Source organism: Chiloscyllium plagiosum, chromosome 7 (assembly GCF_004010195.1).
Source record: "Chiloscyllium plagiosum isolate BGI_BamShark_2017 chromosome 7, ASM401019v2, whole genome shotgun sequence".
NCBI lineage: Eukaryota > Metazoa > Chordata > Chondrichthyes > Orectolobiformes > Hemiscylliidae > Chiloscyllium > Chiloscyllium plagiosum.
The window spans coordinates 31,788,601-31,808,817 of record NC_057716.1 but is presented as its reverse complement, the minus strand read 5'-3'; positions in this window follow the sequence as shown (position 1 = coordinate 31,808,817).

The following is a 20,217-nucleotide window of genomic DNA, read 5'->3' as shown; positions in this document are numbered from 1 at the left end:
CTGTCTCCTGAGGAGGTCATTACGGTTCCTTGCTGTGGCACGTCGGAACTGGCAGTTGATGAGTTGAGCATCGTACCCCGTTCTTGTGAGGGCATCCTTGAGTACTTCCAGGTGTCCGTCACATTCCTCCTCACCTGAGCAGATCCGGTGTATGTGTAGGGCTTGTCCATAGGGAATAGCTGTTTTAATATGTTTTGGGTGGAAGTTGGAGAAGTGTAGCATTGTGAGGTTGTCTGTGGGTTTGTGGTAGAGTGTGGTGTTGAGGTGTCCATCCTTGATGGAGACGCATGTGTCCAAGAATGAGACAGATAATCGAGAGTAGTCCATGGTGAGTTTGATGGTGGGATGAAACTTGTTGATGTCACTGTGCAGTTTTATCAGTGACTCCTCGCCATGGGTCCAGAGGAAGAAAATGTCGTCAGTGTACCTGGTGTACAATGTTGGTTGGAGATCCTACATAGAGAAGAAGTTTTGTTCGAACCTGTGCATACAAATGTTGGCATATTGGGGTGCAAATTTGGTCCCTATGGCTGTTCTGTGTGTCTGGATGAAGAACTGGTTGTCAAAGGTGAAGACGTTGTGATTGAGGATAAAGCGGATGAGTTGTAGGACAGCGTTTGGAGATTGGCAGTTGTTGCTGTTGAGTACTGAGGCTGTTGCTGCAATGCCGTCATTGTGGGGGATGCTGGTGTAGAGTGCGGAAACATCCATTGTGACGAAGAATGTTCCCGGTTCGACTGGTCCGTGAGTGCTGAGTTTCTGTAAGAAATCTGTAGTGTTGCGACAGAAGCTGGCGATCCCCTGTACAATAGGTTTCAAGTTGCCTTCCACATAGCCGGAGAGATTCTCACATAGGGTCCCATTGCCTGACACGATGGGACGTCCTGGTGTGTTGGCTTTGTGTACCTTTGGAAGGCAGTAGAAGTCACCTACATGAGAAGTACGTGGGATGAGGGCACGTAGGGAACTCTGAAGGGCTGGATCCAAAGTTCTGATCAGTGTGTTTAATTCTCGGGTGTGTTCTTTGATCAGATCAGCTGGTAGTTGCCTGCAGTGTTCCTGGTGTTCAGTTGTCGGTACACTTTCTTGCAGTAATCTGTTCTATTCTGAATGACAATGGCTCCTCCTTTATCTGCTGGTTTGATGACAATGTTGTGATTGGTTTTGAGAGCCTGGATGGCATTGCATTGTGAACGGGTGATGTTTTGCTCTACCTTTTGGGTATGGCTGATGAATCTGGCATTTATATATTTCCTGACAGTTTGAGCATACATGTCAAGCCCAGGGCAGCGGCACTCCGGTGGGGTCCATGTTGACACCTTCTTTGGTCGCTCCTCTACAGATCCCTGTGATGACTGTTCCAGTTCATCAGTGGGCTCACTGGGATCACTGCCAGCAGCTTGAAAGAATTTCCAGATTCTCATTCGTCTGATGAACTCCTCTGTGTCTGCTCCCAGAACCAACGGGTCCATTTTGGTGGTGGGGCAGAAATTGAGACCCCTACTCAGGACTTCAATCTCTTCCGGTTGAAGGGTGTGGTCCGATAAGTTGACAATAGACTTTCCCGCAGTGATAATGTTGTCTACTGTGGTTCCAGGGCGGGCTTTGCTATTACTGGTGAGAATGCCAAGTTTCTCCAGTTTTTTGTTCTTGGCGTGCATGTACGTGGTGTAGTTTTGTCATCTTGTCTGTTTGGCAATGTCACGTAATTGTACTGATGTATCCTGTATGCAGGCTGTGAGTGTGGATTCCATCTGAATTTCAAGGTTGTGGCACCTGCTGTAGAGTTGGTGCATGAGATGATTGAGGAGCTTACGAGAGGTGTGGTGGCAAAGTCTCTCTGCATAGTCTGTGTTATAGGTTGACCTAAGTGGGTTCGTGATCCGTAATCCTTTTGGGATCTTTCCTGCTTTTCAATTTTTCAATGTATAATTTCAGTTACATCACACTGTAAATTTTTGCTATAAATTCTGTGTTACGATCGAGCCCTCCACTATCACCTGATGAAGGAGCATTGCTCTGAAAGCTAGTGTGCTTCCAATTAAACATGCTGGACTATAACCTGGTGTTGTGTGATTTTTAACTTTGTACACCCCAGTCCAACACCCAAAAGAGGTAAGACTTACTAGCAATCTAGAGTTGTTCAATATATTGTATCAGTTGTGTCACAAAGAACAAAGAACAAAGAAAGTTACAGCACAGAACTAGGCCCTTTGGCCCTCCAGGTCTGCGCTGATCCAGATAATTTATCTCAACCTGTTGCCTATTTTCCTAAGGATCTGTATCCTCCTGCTCCCTGCTATGACACTATGATCTTTTGCTATATATAAGTCCTATGATCCCAATCCACTAGCTACCTGTTGGAGGAGCAGTGCTCCGAAAGCTTGTACTTCCAAATAAACCTGTTGGATTATAACTTGGTGTTGTGTGATTTTTAATTTATGACAATAGGAACAGAAGTAATGTGCTGGTATAGCTAATGAAGAGTTTTGGTAGTCATCATTCACTTCTGTAGCAATTCTGATTACTGCTAGCCAGAACTCAATCCATTCTTGTGTCAGTTGCCAAATGCCCACTTTTGGGCCAACCTCCTGTTGCAGATCCACAAAGGATCTTTTTGGGCTAGTAAATTCAGTGATATGATCACTGAATCAGAAAGATCTACAGTAGTAAATAATACTTACAAGAATTAGTCAGACATTCAGCTAAAGAGAAATGTAGGACTTGATTTGTAACCAGGTGGGAATTCTGTCACTTACCCAGCGAGTTAATGCCCTAAGATATAGGATGGATATAAGTCAGATGTCACTATTTAAGATTATTTTAGATAAATAATGAATCAAAATGAATTGAAGGGAAATGAGGGCAGGGTGGACATATCCCATTAGTGCCATTTTTTTGACTCAGGCTAAAATACGGTGGGTCAGTTTGAACTGAATCATTTGAGTTATTTCATTTGATCTGATTAGTTTACTGTGGTCACATGTTCTGAGATAAAGTGAAAAGTATTGTTTTGCATGATAACTAGACAAATCATACCTTATATAAGTACATCAGGGTAATAGAACAGAATGCAGAATGGAGTGTTACAGCTACAGAGAAGATGCAGAGAAAGATCAAATCTAATATATGAGATTTCCATTCAGAAGTCTGAAAACAACAGGGAAGAAGCTGTTCTTGAATCTGTTGTAACATGTTTTCAAACTTTTGTATCGTCTACCCGACAGAAGAGGATGAAAGAGAGTATAACTGGGTTGGGAGGAGTCTTTGATTATGTTGGCTCCTTTCCTGAGACAGTGGGAAGTATAGACAGAGTCAATGAACGGAGGTTTTCGTGATGAAATAGGCTGTGTTCACAACTCTCTGTAATTTCTTGTGATCTTGAGCAGAGCTGTACCCATACCAAGCTGTGATGCATTTGAATAGGATGCTTTGTATGCTGCGCCTATAAAAAAATGGTAAGAGTCATTGCGGACATGCTGAAATTCCTAAGTCTTCTGAGGAAATGTTGTGTAATTTCTTGCCTGTAGTACCAATGTGAATGGACCAGCTCCTTTGTTTTGCAGATATTGAGGGAGAGATTTTGACCTTAAACCATGCCACTAATCTGTCTATCTGTCTCACACACTCTCTCTCACAGACACTCACAATCCCCCACCCCAGACACGCACACACACTCCCACACTCAAACATGTACCCCCTCACAGACTTAAGACGCTCTACACTCACTACACACACATATACACTTTCTCACACTCACAACCCCCAACCTAGACAGACACACACACACAGACAGACAAAGACCCACATGTACACATATATTTTGTGGTGAATTTGTACTTGCAGAGTTACATTGTACTTTGCTCAAAAACTGCATGAATTTATGTAAAACTCCATTATAGAACATAGAACATAGAAGAATACAGCGCAGTACAGGCCCTTTGGCCCTCGATGTTGCGCCGATCCAAGCCCACCTAACCTATACTAACCCACTATCCTCCATATACCTATCCAATGCCCGCTTAAATGCCCATAAAGAGGGAGAGTCCACCACTGCTACTGGCAGGGCATTACATCATGGCATAGACAGAGAACACAGGGGGCTAACACCTTCAACATATTGTCTAGCTAATGCCCATTGTTACAGCTAACCTGAGAATGCAACTTTTAAAAAAAGGGTTTTGTGATTTACACATTAAAGAAGTAAAACTATTATGGTATTCGAATAGATGAAAAACTCAACAGACAATCAAGGTATTTTTCAATGTATAATTTCAGTTACATCACACTGTAAATTTTTGCTATAAATTCTGTGCCTTAGAATTGGGTCCTTCACTATCACCTGATGAAGGAGCGGCGCTCTGAAAGCTTGTCTGCTTCCAATTAACATGTTGGACTATAACCTAGTGTTGTGTGATTTTTAACTTTGTACACCCCAGTCCAACACCGGCATCTCCAAATCATATCTCTTTCCTGTACACTATGACACAGTAGTGCCATCAACACATTTGTAAATGGAGTTAGAGCAGAATTTGGCCACAAGTCATGAGTGTACAGGGAGTATAATAAGGGGCTGAGTACACAGCCTTGTGAGCACCGCTGTTGAAAATTATCATGTTGGGGATATTATCAGCAATCCTTACTGATTGTGGTTTGCGAGTGAGGACGTCTAGGATCCAGTTGCAGAGGGGGGATGCAGAGTCCTAGGTCTCAGAGTTTGGAGATGGGTTTTGTTGGAATTATAGTGTTAAAGGTGGAGCTAAAGTCAATAAATAGTAGTCTGACATAGTTATCCATGGTGTCCAGATGTTACAAGGATGAGAGGGAGATGATGTCTGCCACAGACTTATTGTGATGGTAGGTGAACTGCTGCAGATCAAGGCAACCTTGGAGGCTGGAGTTGATGTATACCATTACTCATCTCTCAAAGCACTTTATACTGATGGAATCAAAGCTACTGGGTGATTTTTCTTTGGCTCCAGGACGATAGTGGTCTTTTTAAAACAAGTTGGGACCTCACATCATCGTAAGGAGAGGCCAAAGATGTCTGCAGAAGTACAGCTGGCCTATGCAGGATCTGAGTGCACAGCCAGGGACTCCCTCCGGGCCCGTCCCTTTCTGTGGATTCACCCTCAAGATGGCCGATTTGACATCTGTGGCATGACCATGGGTAAAGGTGGGCCTGAGGCTGTCAAGGCAAGTGACATCATTTCACTGATGATGTCAGACAGAAAAATGCTTCAACCTCTGGATTTTTTCAGTAACTTGCTTTGGAGATTCCTGTAATGGTGAATTTATACATTGGTTGCTTGGTTTGTACAAGAAAAATCAACCATGGAAGGGTCCTTAGCTGCTTTTATTCTTACTCACTCAGTAGCTTCAGAGTTAGTTGTAATAATTCCATATTTACCTCAGCCAAGATCAGCTCATACATTACTCAGACATCTGGCATCTCCAGCTTTGCATGGGAAACTCACTTACCCAAACAGCTATTGAAGTTCTCAAATAGAATGTTATTCAAAATTGCTTTTTAATTGTGTTGCCTAAATGTTGATATAAAGCAGCATTACATCTTTACAAAAAATCCTGAAAAAACATTTTTTTTCAACTCTGTGCATGTATGACTCAACCATAATGGGAATGTGAAGTAGCTGAACAGAATCTGCTGTATTAACATCCTGGCTTGGGTTAAAAAAAATCCAAATGGTACTTGTTTCTGGCTGTGATTTTCTTCTTACTGCATCAGATTTTAGTGTGACAGTTTCAGTGTGGTTTCTGTGAATTTGCGTAATGAAAAGAATTGAAGTGTTTTGCCAAAAATGCTTTATGAAGTGTTATTTTCATTAGGAGTGGAGGAGAGCAGTGGCACACTGCTGGCATGCACAAATGAGCCGATAAGAGTGTTTCCACCAAATATTCATCATTTTATTGTATACCTGGGAAAAGATGCAAGTTATTTTTTCTTGAGCTTGATCATCCTCTAAATTAGTAAATTATTTCCCCATTAACATTATTCAACAGTAAATATGTTTCCCCTCCAGAAGTGAATCAGTGGACAGTGTCATCATAAAAGAAGAGAAAGCCCAGGCAATAGGAAAAACCCCAAGAGATCTGTACAAGGTGAGAATGTTTAAAGCTTTGTTTGGGAACCATACAGACTTACAGCACAGCAGGGTTTAAATTTGTGTGCTAGCCTTTATTGAAAGGCTATCTGGAATATTATTTGTTGAGTGCACAAATTGCAAAGAAACTGTAAAGAAAATTGCTATGCATCTGCCTTGCTGTATAATTTAATCAGCTAATCCATCTAAATCTTCATATGGTCCACAGTTTAATTAAAACTCCTTTCACAATGATAAATTTGAAAAAGTTTCTATTAATTTCCAATGTATCTATTCTCTTTCTAGCCTACAGACAGAACCAATTGTAATAACTTAATCATTACCTTAGCTGAAATTGGCTTGCTCATTACAGAACAGTGATGCACATAGGGATCTCCAGCTCTACGTAGTGAACACATTTCCCACTCGAGTTATTGGAGTTTCCAAACGGAATGTTGTTCAAGGGCTGAATAGTCTCCTGTGCCATAATGACTTTATGCCTAAGATTGATTTTTAATTGAAAAAGAAGACTTGCATTTATATTATGCTTTTCAAGACCAATGATGAATTCTTGAAGTGTAGTTACTGTTTGGAAACGTGGGAGCCAATTTCTGCTCAGCAGGTTTTCGTAGACACTGGTATACATTGACTTGATAATCTGTTTTATTACGTTTGTGAGTGGTAAAATACTAGCCAGGTCGCTGACATTAACCTGCCTGGTCTTCTGTGGAATAGACCTATGGAATCTTTAACATCCATGTGAGAAGACAGATGGCGGCCTCAGTTTAATGTATCAGTTGAAAGACGTACTCAAGTCTTGAATCCACAATCTTCTCGGAATCAACTGAGCCATATCTTACATGACTTAAATAGTGCCACAAAACAGCAATATATCTTCAGAAAATATGTTGTACCAACAATTTTTATAAAATCTGTAGAAAAGGGATTAATAGAGATCACAAGTGATTAATAATGAGAAATAATAAATGCCATTTTCCCAAGTTGGTAAGGATGCTCATAATTAACATATTACTTTCTGTGTGAGACGCCTTGACCTCTTTCATGTCACTTCCACTCCGCATTGCTTTTTAAACTCTGGTTCTGGCATTTTCTGAATTATCTATTCTAAGCATGTTGTTATGAAGTTATGCTATATGAGGGTTTCTGTACAGTCAGCAAGTTCAGATTCCCACCACCCTGTGAGTGAAAAAGTGTTTCCTCACATCTCCTCTAAATCTTCTGCCCATTCCTTAAATGTCTATTCCCTGGTCATTGATTCCTCCATCAAAGGGAAAAGTCTCTTCCTGTCTAACCTATCTTCGCTGCTAGCGAAGGTTAGATTTTATACATCAGAATCATGTCTCTACTCAATCTCCTTTATTGAAAGGAAAACAACTCCAGTCTGTCCAATCTCTCTTTGTAACTGAAAATGTCCAGCGCAGATAAATCTCTGTTGCACCCTCTCTATTGCAATCACATCCCTCCTATGATGTATAATCTATCCCCCTCACTTTGTAAATTATTTTCCGTGTACCTATGCATATGGGTTTTATGATATAGACGAGATTAAATACAAAAAAAAGCCTTTCCTTTTCAAAACTCGCGAAAATCTCTGTTTAAGTCTTTCTGTCACAGTATGTAAACAGTTAATCACTCACTGAAGTGGCATGCAATTTCTTTAAAAAAACTGGTGTGGTCAAAGAAGGAGTTGGAATAAAAAAGGGAAGCCGTTCCACTTCTCCTGAGCTGATTGTAGCAATGCCCTGAAGTGATAAAATGTAATGCATTGTGATGTCTTGATCAGTTTCTGAATTTGCTGTGGCAATAGTGGGATGATGGCAACAAGAGAAATAGAAGTATATTTCTTTCTTTTGATTTTCTTCTCATACTAAATTCAGGTTTTAAACTCAGTCAAATAGTTCTGTATTTCTCAAATTTTTCAATAAAATAAATTCATTGTATGTTCAGTGAAATAAATTAAACGTAAATTCCTTAGTGTCTTATCAAATTTATCCACTTCATCAGTGTAAGTCCATTTATCAGTTTGAGAAATTGCCTTCTTGATGATGGAGATCCATATTTGGATTCTACTTTTTTCTGAAGGTACTTTTTCGCACAAAGATTAGCGAAAATCTGGACCTTCCTCTGGCAAGGTACTGTTGAGGCTGAGGCCAATTGAAAATATCAAAACTGAGATTGCTGTTAGGTAAGGTATTAAGGATCGCAGCCCCAAAGTGAGTTCATGGAATTAAGATACAAATCGAGCGTGATCTCATTAAATGTCAGATAGGGTCAAAGAACCATTTCCTGTTTCTAAGTTCAGTACAGTTTCCCCATCAGTGTGACGCACTAGATAAACTGACTAAAGCATATTTGAATTGAAAAGCATTCCAGAACATTTTAAAACATTAATAAGAGTTATTCATTAGTTAAGGTTCCTAAGGGCAGTAAAAAAACGCCTTAATTTCATTCAGATTTTGTTATCTTCTGCTTTGATGGTCCCAGTTCAATTGCCTGTTTTGTGGTACCTAATAAAATCACGAGAATCATTTGCACAGAGATTTGACCATGCTTCCTGCCAGTCCATTGCGGAATGACTAAATAGCAGGCAATCAGGTTTCCTGAAATTACAAGTCATGGCTTACTTTGGAACTTTGTTTTAGATTTGTATTGTAATCAAATATTTTTGATGTATACACCCAATCATATTACTAGATAAGCATTACCTGTTTACAGGTTTAAAGGGAAAATCTTAAAATCACCAATAGAGCAAACCTGTACAATAAATAATTGAGTTTTATGCATGAATCATACTTTAATTTTCAATGCTTATGTCAGAAATGGTCATTATTATTAATATCATGCGGTACTGTGAATAATTTACATTAGTCAGCATGGCTTCTAGCTTACAGTAATGGAATTATTTTCTAAGAATTTAAAATAATAATTTAAAATTGCATAAGGATAAATGGACTACTTAGCAATTTCACACTCATTGGTTTTAATGTAATTATAACCTACTGTTACAAATTTGAGTCTGCCACTTGTATTCAGTGGTACAGGTCATAGATTCACAGAGTCATAGGGTCGCACAACACTGAAACAGACCCTTCAGTCCAACTCATCCATGCCAACCAAGTTTATCAAACTAAACTAGTCCCATTTGCCTGCATTTGGCTCATAGCCATGTAAACCTTTCCTAATCATGTCCGTGTCCAAATGTCTTCTAACTGTAACCGTGCCGGCATCTACCACTTCCCCTGGCAGTTCATTCTACAAATGAAGCCTCTGTGTGAAAATGTCTCCTCTCACCTTAAAAATATGCCCACTGATTTTGAAATCCCTTACCCCAGGAAAAAAGCCATTGTTATTCATCTTATCTGTGCCTTATAAATCTCTAATAAGGCCACCCCTCAACCTCCAGTAAAAAAGGTCGCAGCCTCTCTTTATAACTCAAATTCTCCAACCCAGTATTATCCTTGTAAATCTTTTCTGCACCCTCTCCGATTTAATAACATTCTTCCTATTTAAGATAATTTGTACCTCTTATATTCAGAAGTTACCTCATACAATCCGATGTCTATGTATAAAATAACACAATTCAAGAAATGCAACAAAATGCTCCTTTTGTCATGTAAGTGGTCAAAGTCATACATGGCTGATGTGCTCTACTTCAATCTCTCAGTAAGTAGAACTGATGAGATGAGACCAACTAAAAATCAGGAGGATAATTTTTCACAATTCATGTGAATGAACAAAAATAGCAATCCTAGAATTTTTTTTTCAATTTATGCAATGCTATGGTTGTGGGAGAAAACAAAACCATGAAGTCAATGGAATATTTATTTTTCTGTTTTTACTCTCTTCTGTGTCAGCTTCTTGCTGAGAAATTGACTTGCTGCCTTAATTCCCATCTTGGACCAAAATCTGCATTCCAACAACTTTTGTTTGACTTAGAGGATTCTGCCCAAATATTTTTCTCTTGTTGTTGTTCACTCAAAATCCAGAAAATTGTATCTCACCAGTTAGACTTCTCTGCTACCTCTGCTGTTCTCAAATAAATCATAGTGAAGGCCATTCAGTTCTTTGTGCTTGCACCAACAAGGTCATAATTAAAATATACAAATTTATTTTCATTGTCCTAAACATGCTGACTTTTGCAAATATTTTGATAAATTATGTCTACCGTTGTTCTGTAGCTGTAACATCTTGAAAGGTACGTTTAACTTTTAACTGCAGCTTAGAAGAATCTTTAACATGTATTGCACCAAAAATCCCTAAAGGTAATGTAGTCAGAAATCCTGGAGCATGAAAGCATCCCAAGACCAATGACTTCACAACAAGATTTTAAAAGAAGGAGGTGAGTAAATCATTGGTGCTCTAACCTTGATCTTTCAAAACACTTCTAATTCAATAGTTGGCTTCTTGGATTAGAAAACAGCCAGCATTGCTCCAGCATTTAGGGAAAAAGCAGGAAAATAAAGGCTTATTAGCCTAATATTTAGCTGTGGGGAAGTTACTACAACCTGTTATTAGGGAGATTGAGAATTTAGATAAGTATAAATTGATCAGATAAATCAGCATGAATTTATAAAGGGAAACTACCTGGATTTTTAAAAGGTAACTAGCATGGTAGTGTATTTATGGACATTATTTGTCCATAACAGGAGACATGTAACAAGCTTCAATACAAGAGACTATACAATGCTGTGCATTTGGAATAGGTGACCCTAGAAATATACTGAATATACCCAGGAAGTAAGAGACTTCCTCCTGGGGAGTTGGTGGCACGGAGTTAATGTCACTGGGTTAGTAATCCAGAGCCCAGGCTAATATTCTAGGTACATTAGTTCAAAGCCCATCTGAATTCAACGCAAGTCTGGAATTTAAAAAGAAAACTGGTATAATAGTTAGACCAAGGTGGCTATACAGCAGTGCCACAAGGTCAGTGCCCTTTTACATTCTACAAGGATAAGTATCACTGACATCTCTCTGCTATCTAAAACTCGCTCTAACTCTGCCATTGGATATAAATCCCACCAATCTACCAAACTCATCATTGCTTGCAGCATCTCCACGCAATGATTCTTACCCATCACATCCCCTTAAAGCTGTGAACCCATTCTGCTCTCTGTGCTTTCTTCTCACTGACTGGTACCTCACCACCTTTCCTGCTTCTGTATCTGCACCATAACTAATAATTCTTCAAAATACTTTTATCTCATTCGTCCTTACTTTTGTTTCATTGAAAGAGAAACTGTCACATAACCAGGCAGAGAGAGTCAATATGGGTATTGTGGTGGCCACATTTGTGCCCACATCCCGCCAATGAGAAGAAGATAATTGAAATAGTTGAATGGGACATGACTGCTCATGCAAAGATACTAAAACCTCCATGTGCAGGTAACCAGGTAAGAGTCATTGTGTTGTGCTATGCCACTCCACCATTGCCACCATTGAGGAAGCATTCTTAAGATGCTCAAGTTCTACTTCTCTTGTACAACTAATAGTCGCTTTTTTCCTATGTGTGCACCAGTAGCAACCACACAACCTGCACTGCAAAGATGCCAGTTCCTCATCCTATCATCTGTTCCTACACCTTTGAAGAGGAAGCCACAGATTCCTTAGAGATACACCCTCCACCAGCTCAAACTTGGTGTTTTCTCTTTCTAAGTTAGATTTGGGGCACAATCTATTGGGCAAATCACAGACACATCTCCATAGCTGGTAGGTGGCCATCCTATCCCAGTGGCCATTAAAGCGTCAACTGTACTACATTTGTATGGAACTGTTAGATTCCAGGCTTCCACTGGGAAGCTACGTGCAATCTCTCAATCCTGACCCCACAAATATACATAATTCTGTTATTGATGCAATTTGTGGCAGATCACACACAGCCTCTTATCTCTTTGCAACAAGGTCAGCTCTGCAGTCTCGGCTATAGGCTTTGCCAAAATATCTGTGCTCCCCCATCTGCAGGGCATTACAGACTGTATACATGTTGCATTGGGTATGCCTATTGTAACGCAGCTGACTTAATAAACAGAACAGAATTTAGTTTCATCATTGTTACAAATTAACTATAATTATCAGTACCACGTGTGTGTAAGTCGAGAGAGAGTGTGTCACATAATTGTAAACAGCTACACAACTAGACCAAGGAAAGAGAAGCATTATCTTTCAGGCAGGAAGAACATCACTTCCAGCCTGATAGATCAGTGCAGTGTCAGGCACAAAAAGAATTTAATTGAGATCTGGTTCCATAGATGTGAGCTGGGTGCCATGATCATTCACTGATTGTAAATTTGTTGCTTCTCCAAAGGCCAGCTGTTTGTTCCCAGAAGCAAATGTACCTTTTTTTTGCATTTGCGGCTGTTTAATAAAAGTTAGCATTCCCAAGCAGTTCAAGGCTTTCCCATTTGGACAAAAATAATATGTTATATGGAGAAAAGAATATATGTACGGGCAGGACTGTGGACTTGTTGGGCCGAAGGGCCTGTTTCCACACTGTAGGTAATCTAATTCTAAAAATCAAACAGTTCAAGGCTTTCCCATTTGGACAAAAATAATATGTTATATGGAGAAAAGAATACATGTATGGGCAGGACAGTGGCTCAGTGGTTAGCACTGCTGCCTCACAGCACTAGGGACCCGGGTTCGACTCCAAGCTCAGGCAACTGTCTGTGTGGAGTTTGCACATTCTCTCCGTGCTTGCATGGGTTTCCTCCGGGTGCTCTGGTTTCCTGCCACAGTCCAAAAGTGTGCAGGTTAGGTGAATTGGCCATGCTCAATTGCCCATAGTGTTCACAGATGTGTAGGTTAGGTGGATTAGTCAGGGATAAATGTAGAATAATAGGATAGGGGAATGGGTCTGGGTGGATTGCTCTTTGGAGAGTCAGTGTGGACTTGTTGGGCCAAATGGCCTGTTTCCACACTGTAGGGATTCCATGCTGGACATTAGGGAAAGAGCAGCACTCCCTTGGACAAGGTCCTAACATGGTATTAATCAAAGGGACAGGTGGTCTGTCATAGCTTGATTGCGGCTGCAGTTACATTAACTGTTGACCAGACAAGTGATGATGGAAAACAACAATTCATTTACAAATGTAGACTTGTATTTGCAATGAATTGTCACCCATGTGCCCTCAGAAGCGTTTCTGTTTTGTTCCTCCCCCTCCACATGGACTGTGAAGTGGAGCTTCTAGCTGGCTGTGTTGACCTGGTGAATGACTACATTTTGAATATTGCGCCAAGATGATCTCAGTAGTGGTGTGTACTTCACTGTTGATGAACACATGATAGCACATGAGGGATTCCACAGAGGTGCGGTGTATACATAACAAGGCAAGTGGAGGAGAATTGCATGTGTTAATTCATAGTGCTCACAGAAATAAATCCTTCATCAAATTGCTCAAAATTGACAGTTGGTTGACTTTTGATAAAATACAGTTCCTTGTTTGTTGCAAATGATATCAAATATATTAGTAGAAATGTTTTACGATATTTGCACCCAGCATTGGTGATACTATTTGAAATAAAGGGTCACCCATTTAAAACAGAAATTAGGTGATTTTATTTCCTGTGTCAATTATCTGAAAAGATAATGAAAGTGACATTTTGGATATGTTTAAAACAGATGTGGATAGATTCTTGGTAAGCAAGGGGGTAAAGTTTATCAGGAATATGCATGAATGTGGATTTGAGGGTACAAACAGATAAGATGTTAAATGATGTTCCTTGTTTGTCTGTTCATATGTAAATCTGAAATACTGTTTATAGGTTTCGTCTCCTCGTTCATGAAAGGATATAACTACATTAGATGCAGTGCAGAGAAGGTTCACTTGACTGATAGCTGGAATGGGTGCAATTATTTTTCTAAGGTTGAACAGGCCAGGCTTGTTCCATCCATTGGAGTTTAAGAGCTGATCTGAAAAGAAGAATTGACATGGTGGTACTAAAGGACGTTTTGCCTTGTGGGAGAGATTAGAATGAGAGAACAGATTTTAAAAATCCATTTATGGCAGAGATGAGGAAACTATTAGGGCAGCAGACTGACTCAATGGTTAGCACTGCTGTCTCACAGCGCCAGGGACCCACACTTGATTCAGCCTCAGGTGACTGTCTCTGTGGCCCTCTGGGTGCTCTGGTTTCCTTCCACAGTTGAGGGAGAAAGTGAGGACTGCAGATGCTGGAGAGTCAGAGTCGAAAAGTGTGGTGCTGGAAAAGCACAGCAGGTCAAGCAGCATCAGAGGAGCAGGAGAGTTGACATTTCAGACATAAGCCCTTCATCAGGACTGAAGGGTTTATGCCCAAAATGTCAACTCTCCTGCTCCTCATATGCTGCCTGACCTGCTATGTTTTTTGGCTCCATACTTTTCAACTCTTTCCTCCCACAGTCCAAAGACATGCAGGTTAGATGGATTGGTCATGCTAAATTGAGATGTGTAGGCTAGGTGGGTTAGCCACGTGAAATACAGGGTTATAGGGATAGTGTAGAGGGATCAGGCTGGGTCTAGGTGGAATACACTTTGGACGGTTGGTGTGGACGGGATGGGTTGAATGGCCTGTTTTTGCTCTGTGGGAATTTCAATGATTCTGCAATTTGTTCTTTCAGAATTTATGAGTCACTGCAGTAGAGACAGAGTTGTTGAAAAATTTTAAGGTTGTGGTGTGTAGCTTCTTGACTAAAATGGCAATCAGAGGTTATGGGGGGAGACAGAAAATTAGAATTGAACTACAAATCAGATCAGTCACAATCTTATTGAATGGCAGAACAGGCTAGAGCGGTCAAATGGCCTACTTAGACAGGATTAGCTACAGAGTCATAGAGAAATACAGCACGAAAACAGACCCTTCAGTTCAATTCGTCCATGCCAATCAGATGTCCCAAACTAATCAAGTCCCACTTGCCAGCACCCGGCCGATATCCCTCCAAACTCTTCCTATTAATATATCCATCCAGATTCCTTTTAAATGTTGCAATTGTATGAACAACCAACACTTCTTCTGGCAGCCCATTCCATACATGCACCAGCCGCTGCGTGAAAACGTTGCCCTTAGGTCTCTTTTATATCTTTCCCCTCTCATACTAAAGTTCAGGACTCCCCTACCCCAGGGAAAAGACCTTGCTTATTTACCCTGTCCACATCTTTCATGATTTTACAAACCTTTATAAGGTCACCCCTCAGCCTCCAACGCTCCAGGGAAACAACCCCAGCCTATTTAACCTCTCCCCATCACTCAAATCCTCCAATCCTAGCAACATCCTTGTAAATCTTTTCTGAACCCTTTCAAGTTTCACAATATCCTTCCAATAGGAAGGAGACCAGAATTGCATGCAATATTCCAAAAGTGGCCAAACCAAAGTCCTTACAGCCACAACATGCCTCCCAACTCCTGTACTCAATACACTGACGAATAAAGGAAAGCATATCAAAAGCCTTCTTCACTATCCTATGTACATGTGATTCTACTTCAAGGAGCTATGATCCTGTACTCCAAGGTCTCTTTGTTCAGCAACATTCCCTTGGATCTTACTATTAAGTATATAAATCCTGCAAAAATTTGCTTTCCCAAAATGCAACACCTCACATTTATCTAAATTAAACTCCCAACTGCCACTCCTTAGCCCTTTGGCCTATCTGATCAAGATCCCATTGTAATCTTCACTGTCCACTACACCTCCAATTTGGTGTCATCTGCAAACTTACTAACTATACCTCCTATGTTCACATCCAAATCATTTACATAAATGACGAGAAGTAGTGGACCCAACACTGATCCTTGTGGCACTCCATTGGTCACAGGCCTCCAGTCTGAAAAACAACCCTCCACCACCACCCTCTGTCTTCTACCTCCGAGCCAGTTCTGTATCCAATTGGCTAGATCTCCCTGTATTCCATGAGATTTAACCTTGCTAACCAGTCTCCCATGAGGAACCTTATCGAATGCCTTACTGAGGTCCATGTAGATCACATCCACCTTTCTACCCTCATCAATCCTCTTTGTTACGTCTTCAAAAAACTCAATCAAGTTTGTGAGACATGATTTCCCACGCACAAAACCATGTCGACTATCCCTAATCAGTCCTTGCCTTTCCAAATACATATACATCCTGTCCCTCAGGATAGCCTTCAATAACTTGCCCACCACCAACATCAGGCTCACTGGTCTATAGTTGCCTGGCTTGTCCTTCCCACTTTTCTTAAACAGTGGCACCACGTTAGCCAACCACCTCACCTATGACTATCGGTGATACAAATATCTCTGCAAGGTGCGCAGCAATTATTTCCTAAGCTTCCCACAGAGTTCTAGGGTACACCTGATCACATCTGGGGTATTTATCCACCTTTATGCGTTTCAAGACATCCAGCACTTCCTCCTCTGTAATATGGACATTTTTTAAGATGTCACCATCAATTTCCCAATATTCTATATCTTTCATGTCCGTCTCCACAGTAAACGCTGATAAAAAATACTCATTTAGTATCTCCCCCATTTTCTGCGGCTCCACACAAAGGTCGCCTTGCTGATTTTTGCAGGGCCCTATTCTCTCCCTAGTTACCCTTTTATCCTTAATGTATTTGTAAAAACCCTTTGGATTCTCCTAACCCTATTTGCCAAAGCTATCTCACGTCCCCTTTTTGCCCTCCTGATTTCCTTCTTAAGTATACCCCTACTGCCTTTATACTCTTCTAAGGATCCACTCAATCTATCCTATCTATACCTGACATAAGCATCCTTCATTTTCTTAACCAATCCCTCAATTTCTCCAGTCATCTAGCATTCCCTACACCAACTAGCCTTTATTTTCCTCCTAACAACAATATACGGCACGGTGGCTCAGTGGTTAGCACTGCTGCCTCACAGCGCCAGGGACCCGGGTTCCATTCCTGCCTCGGGCCACTGTCTGTGTGGAGTTTGTGTATTCTGCGTGGGTTTGCTCCGGTTTCTTCCCACAGTCCAAAGATGTGCAGGTTAGGTGAATTGGCCATGCTAAATTGTCTATAGTACTAAGTGCATTAATCAGGGGGGAATGGGTCTGGCTGGGCTGCTCTTCGGAGGGTTGGTGTGGACTTGTTGTGCCGAAGGGCCTGTTCCTACGCTGTAGGGAATCTAGTCTAATACTGTCTCTGGACTGTTGTTATCTCACTTCTGAAGGCTTCCCATTTTACAGCTATCCGTTTACTTGCGAACATCTGCCTCCAATCAGCTTTTGAAAGTTCTTGCCTAATACTGTCAAAATTAGCCTTTCTCCAATTTAGAACTTCAACTTTTAGATCATCTATCCTTTTCCATTACTATTTTAAAACTAATAAAATTATGGTTGCTGGCCCCAAAGTGCTCCCCCACTGACACCTCAGTCACCTGCCCTGCCTTATTTCCCAAGAGTAGGTCAAGTTTTGCACCTTCTCTCGTAGATACATCCACATACCAAATCAGAAAATTGTCTTGTGCACACTTATCAAATTCCTCTTCATCTAAACCCTTAACACAATGGGTAGTCCCAGTCTATGTTTGGAAAGTTAAAATCCCCTCCCATAACCATCCTATTATTCTTACCGAGATCTCCTTACAAATTTGTTTTTCAATTTCCCGCTGACTATTAGGGGTCTATAATACAATCCCAATAAGGTGATCATCCCTCTCTTATTTCTCAATTCTGTCCAAATAACTTCCCAGGAACATCCTTCCGAAATACAGCTGTAATGTTATCTTTCATCAAAATCACCATGCCCTCTCCTTTCTTGCCTCCCTTTCTAACTTCCCTATGGCATTTATATACTGGAGCATTAAGCTGCCACTCATGTCCATCCCTGAGCCATGTTTCTGTAATTGTTATGATATCCCAGTCCCAGGTTTTGTGAAGGGTAGGTCGTGCCTTACTAACCTATTCAACACTATTGAGTTCTTCGAGAAAGTGACAAAACAGGTGGATGAAGGTGTGTATGGACTTCAGAAAGGCATTTGATAAGGTTCCACACAGTAGGCTATTGCACAAAATACAGAGTTTCAGGATTGAAGGTGATTTAGTGGTTTGAATCAGAAATTGGCTAGCTGAAAGAAGACAGAGGATGGTGGTTGATGGGTAATGTTCATCCTGGAGCTCAGTTACTAGTGGTGTGCTGCAAGGATCTGTTTTGGGGCCACTGCTGTTTGTCACTTTTATAATTGATCTGGAGGTGGGCATAGAAGGATGGGTTAGTAAATTTACGGATGACACTAAGGTAGGCAGAGTTGTGGATAGTGCTGAAGGATGTTGTGGGTTACAGAAGGACATAGAGAAGATGCAGAGCTGGGCTGAGAAGTGGCAAATGGAGCTTAATGTGGAAAAGTGTGGGGTAGTTCACTTTGAAAGAAGTAACAGGAATGCAGAGAACTGGGCTATTGGTAAAGTTCTTGGCAGTGTAGTTGAACAGAGATCTTCGTATCCAGTTGCATAAATCCCTGGAAGTTGCCATCTAGGTTGATAGGGTTTTTAAGTAGGCATATGGTGTGTTGGCGTTTATTGGTAATGGGGTTGAGTTTTGGAGCCACGAGGTCATGCTTCAGCTGTACAAGACACTGGTAAGGCTGCAACTGACGTATTGCATGCAGTTCTGGTCCCTGCATTATAGGAAGGATATGGAAGCTTTGGAAAGGGTTCAGAGGAGATTTACTAGAATGTTGCTGGTATGGAAGGAAGGTCTTAGGAGGAAAGGCTGAGGGAATAAAGGCTGTTTTCATTGGAGAAGAGAAGGTTGAGAGGTGACTTAATTGAGACGTATAAGATAATCAGAGGGTTAGATACGGTGGATAGTGAGAGCCTTTTTCCTTGGATGGTGAAGGCTAACATGAGGGACACAGCTTTAAATTGAGGGGAAATAGATTTATGACAGATATCAAGAGTAGTTTCTTTACTCAGAAAGTAGTAGGCATGTGGAACAGACTGCCTGCAACAGTAGTAGACTTGCTGATGTAAAGGGCATTTAAATGGCATTGGACATACATTTGGATAATAATGGAACATTGTAGGTCAGATTGGCATCAGATTAATATCACAGGTTGGTGCAACATCGAGGGCCGAAGGGCCTGTACTGCACTGCAACGTTCTATGTTCCATGTCCCTAACCATGCCCTGAGTTAATTAGCCTTCCCTGTGAGGCCTCTTGCATTGAAATAAATGCAGTTTAATTTATCAATCTTACCTTGTTCTCTGCTTTGTCCCTGCCTGTCCTGACTGCTTGACTCACTTCTTTGCTCAACTGTACCAGTCTCAGACAGATCTCTTTCCTCACTAGCTCCCTGGAATCCCCCCACTCTCACACCACCGAACTAGTTTAAATCCTTCCGAGCAGCTCTGACAAATCTCCCTGCCAGTATATTAATCCCCTTCCAATTCAAGTGCAATCCATCCTTCTTCTACAGGCCACTTCTATCCCAGAAGACATTCTAATGATCTAAATATGTCAATCATTCATCCATATACCAGCTCCTTAGGCACACATTCATCTGCTCTATCCTCCTATTCCTGCCCTCACTTGCTCATAGCACCAGGTGTAATCCAGTTAATACTACCCTCGAGGACCTCCTTTTTAAATTCCTACCTAACTTCCTATATTCTCCCTTCAGATTCTCATTCTTTTTCCTTCCTATGTCGTTGGTTCCAATGTATACAATGACCTCTTGCTGGCCCCTCTCCCCTGTGAGAACATTCTGCACACTCTCTGAGACATCCTTGATCCTGACACCAGGGATGCAGCACATCATTCTGATTTTTTGCTGCTGGCCACAGAAAAGTCTGTCCGTGCCTCTAAGAGTCCCATAACACAATCAATTGCTTGGAACCCGACGTATCTCTCATTACATTAGAACCTGTCTTGATACCAGAAGCTTGGCTGTTTGTGCTGCATTCCCCTGAGAATCCATCACACCCTACATTTTCCAAACAGTATACTTGTTTGAAATGGGATAGCCACAGAAGACTCCTGCACTACCTGCCTACCTCTCTTAATTTTCCTGGAGTTAACCTATCTATGTGACTGTATCTGTGACTTTTCTCCCTTCCTAAAATTGCTATCCATTACACCCCCTTGCTCTTGTAAATTCCTCATTGCCTCTAACTGTTGTTCCAACC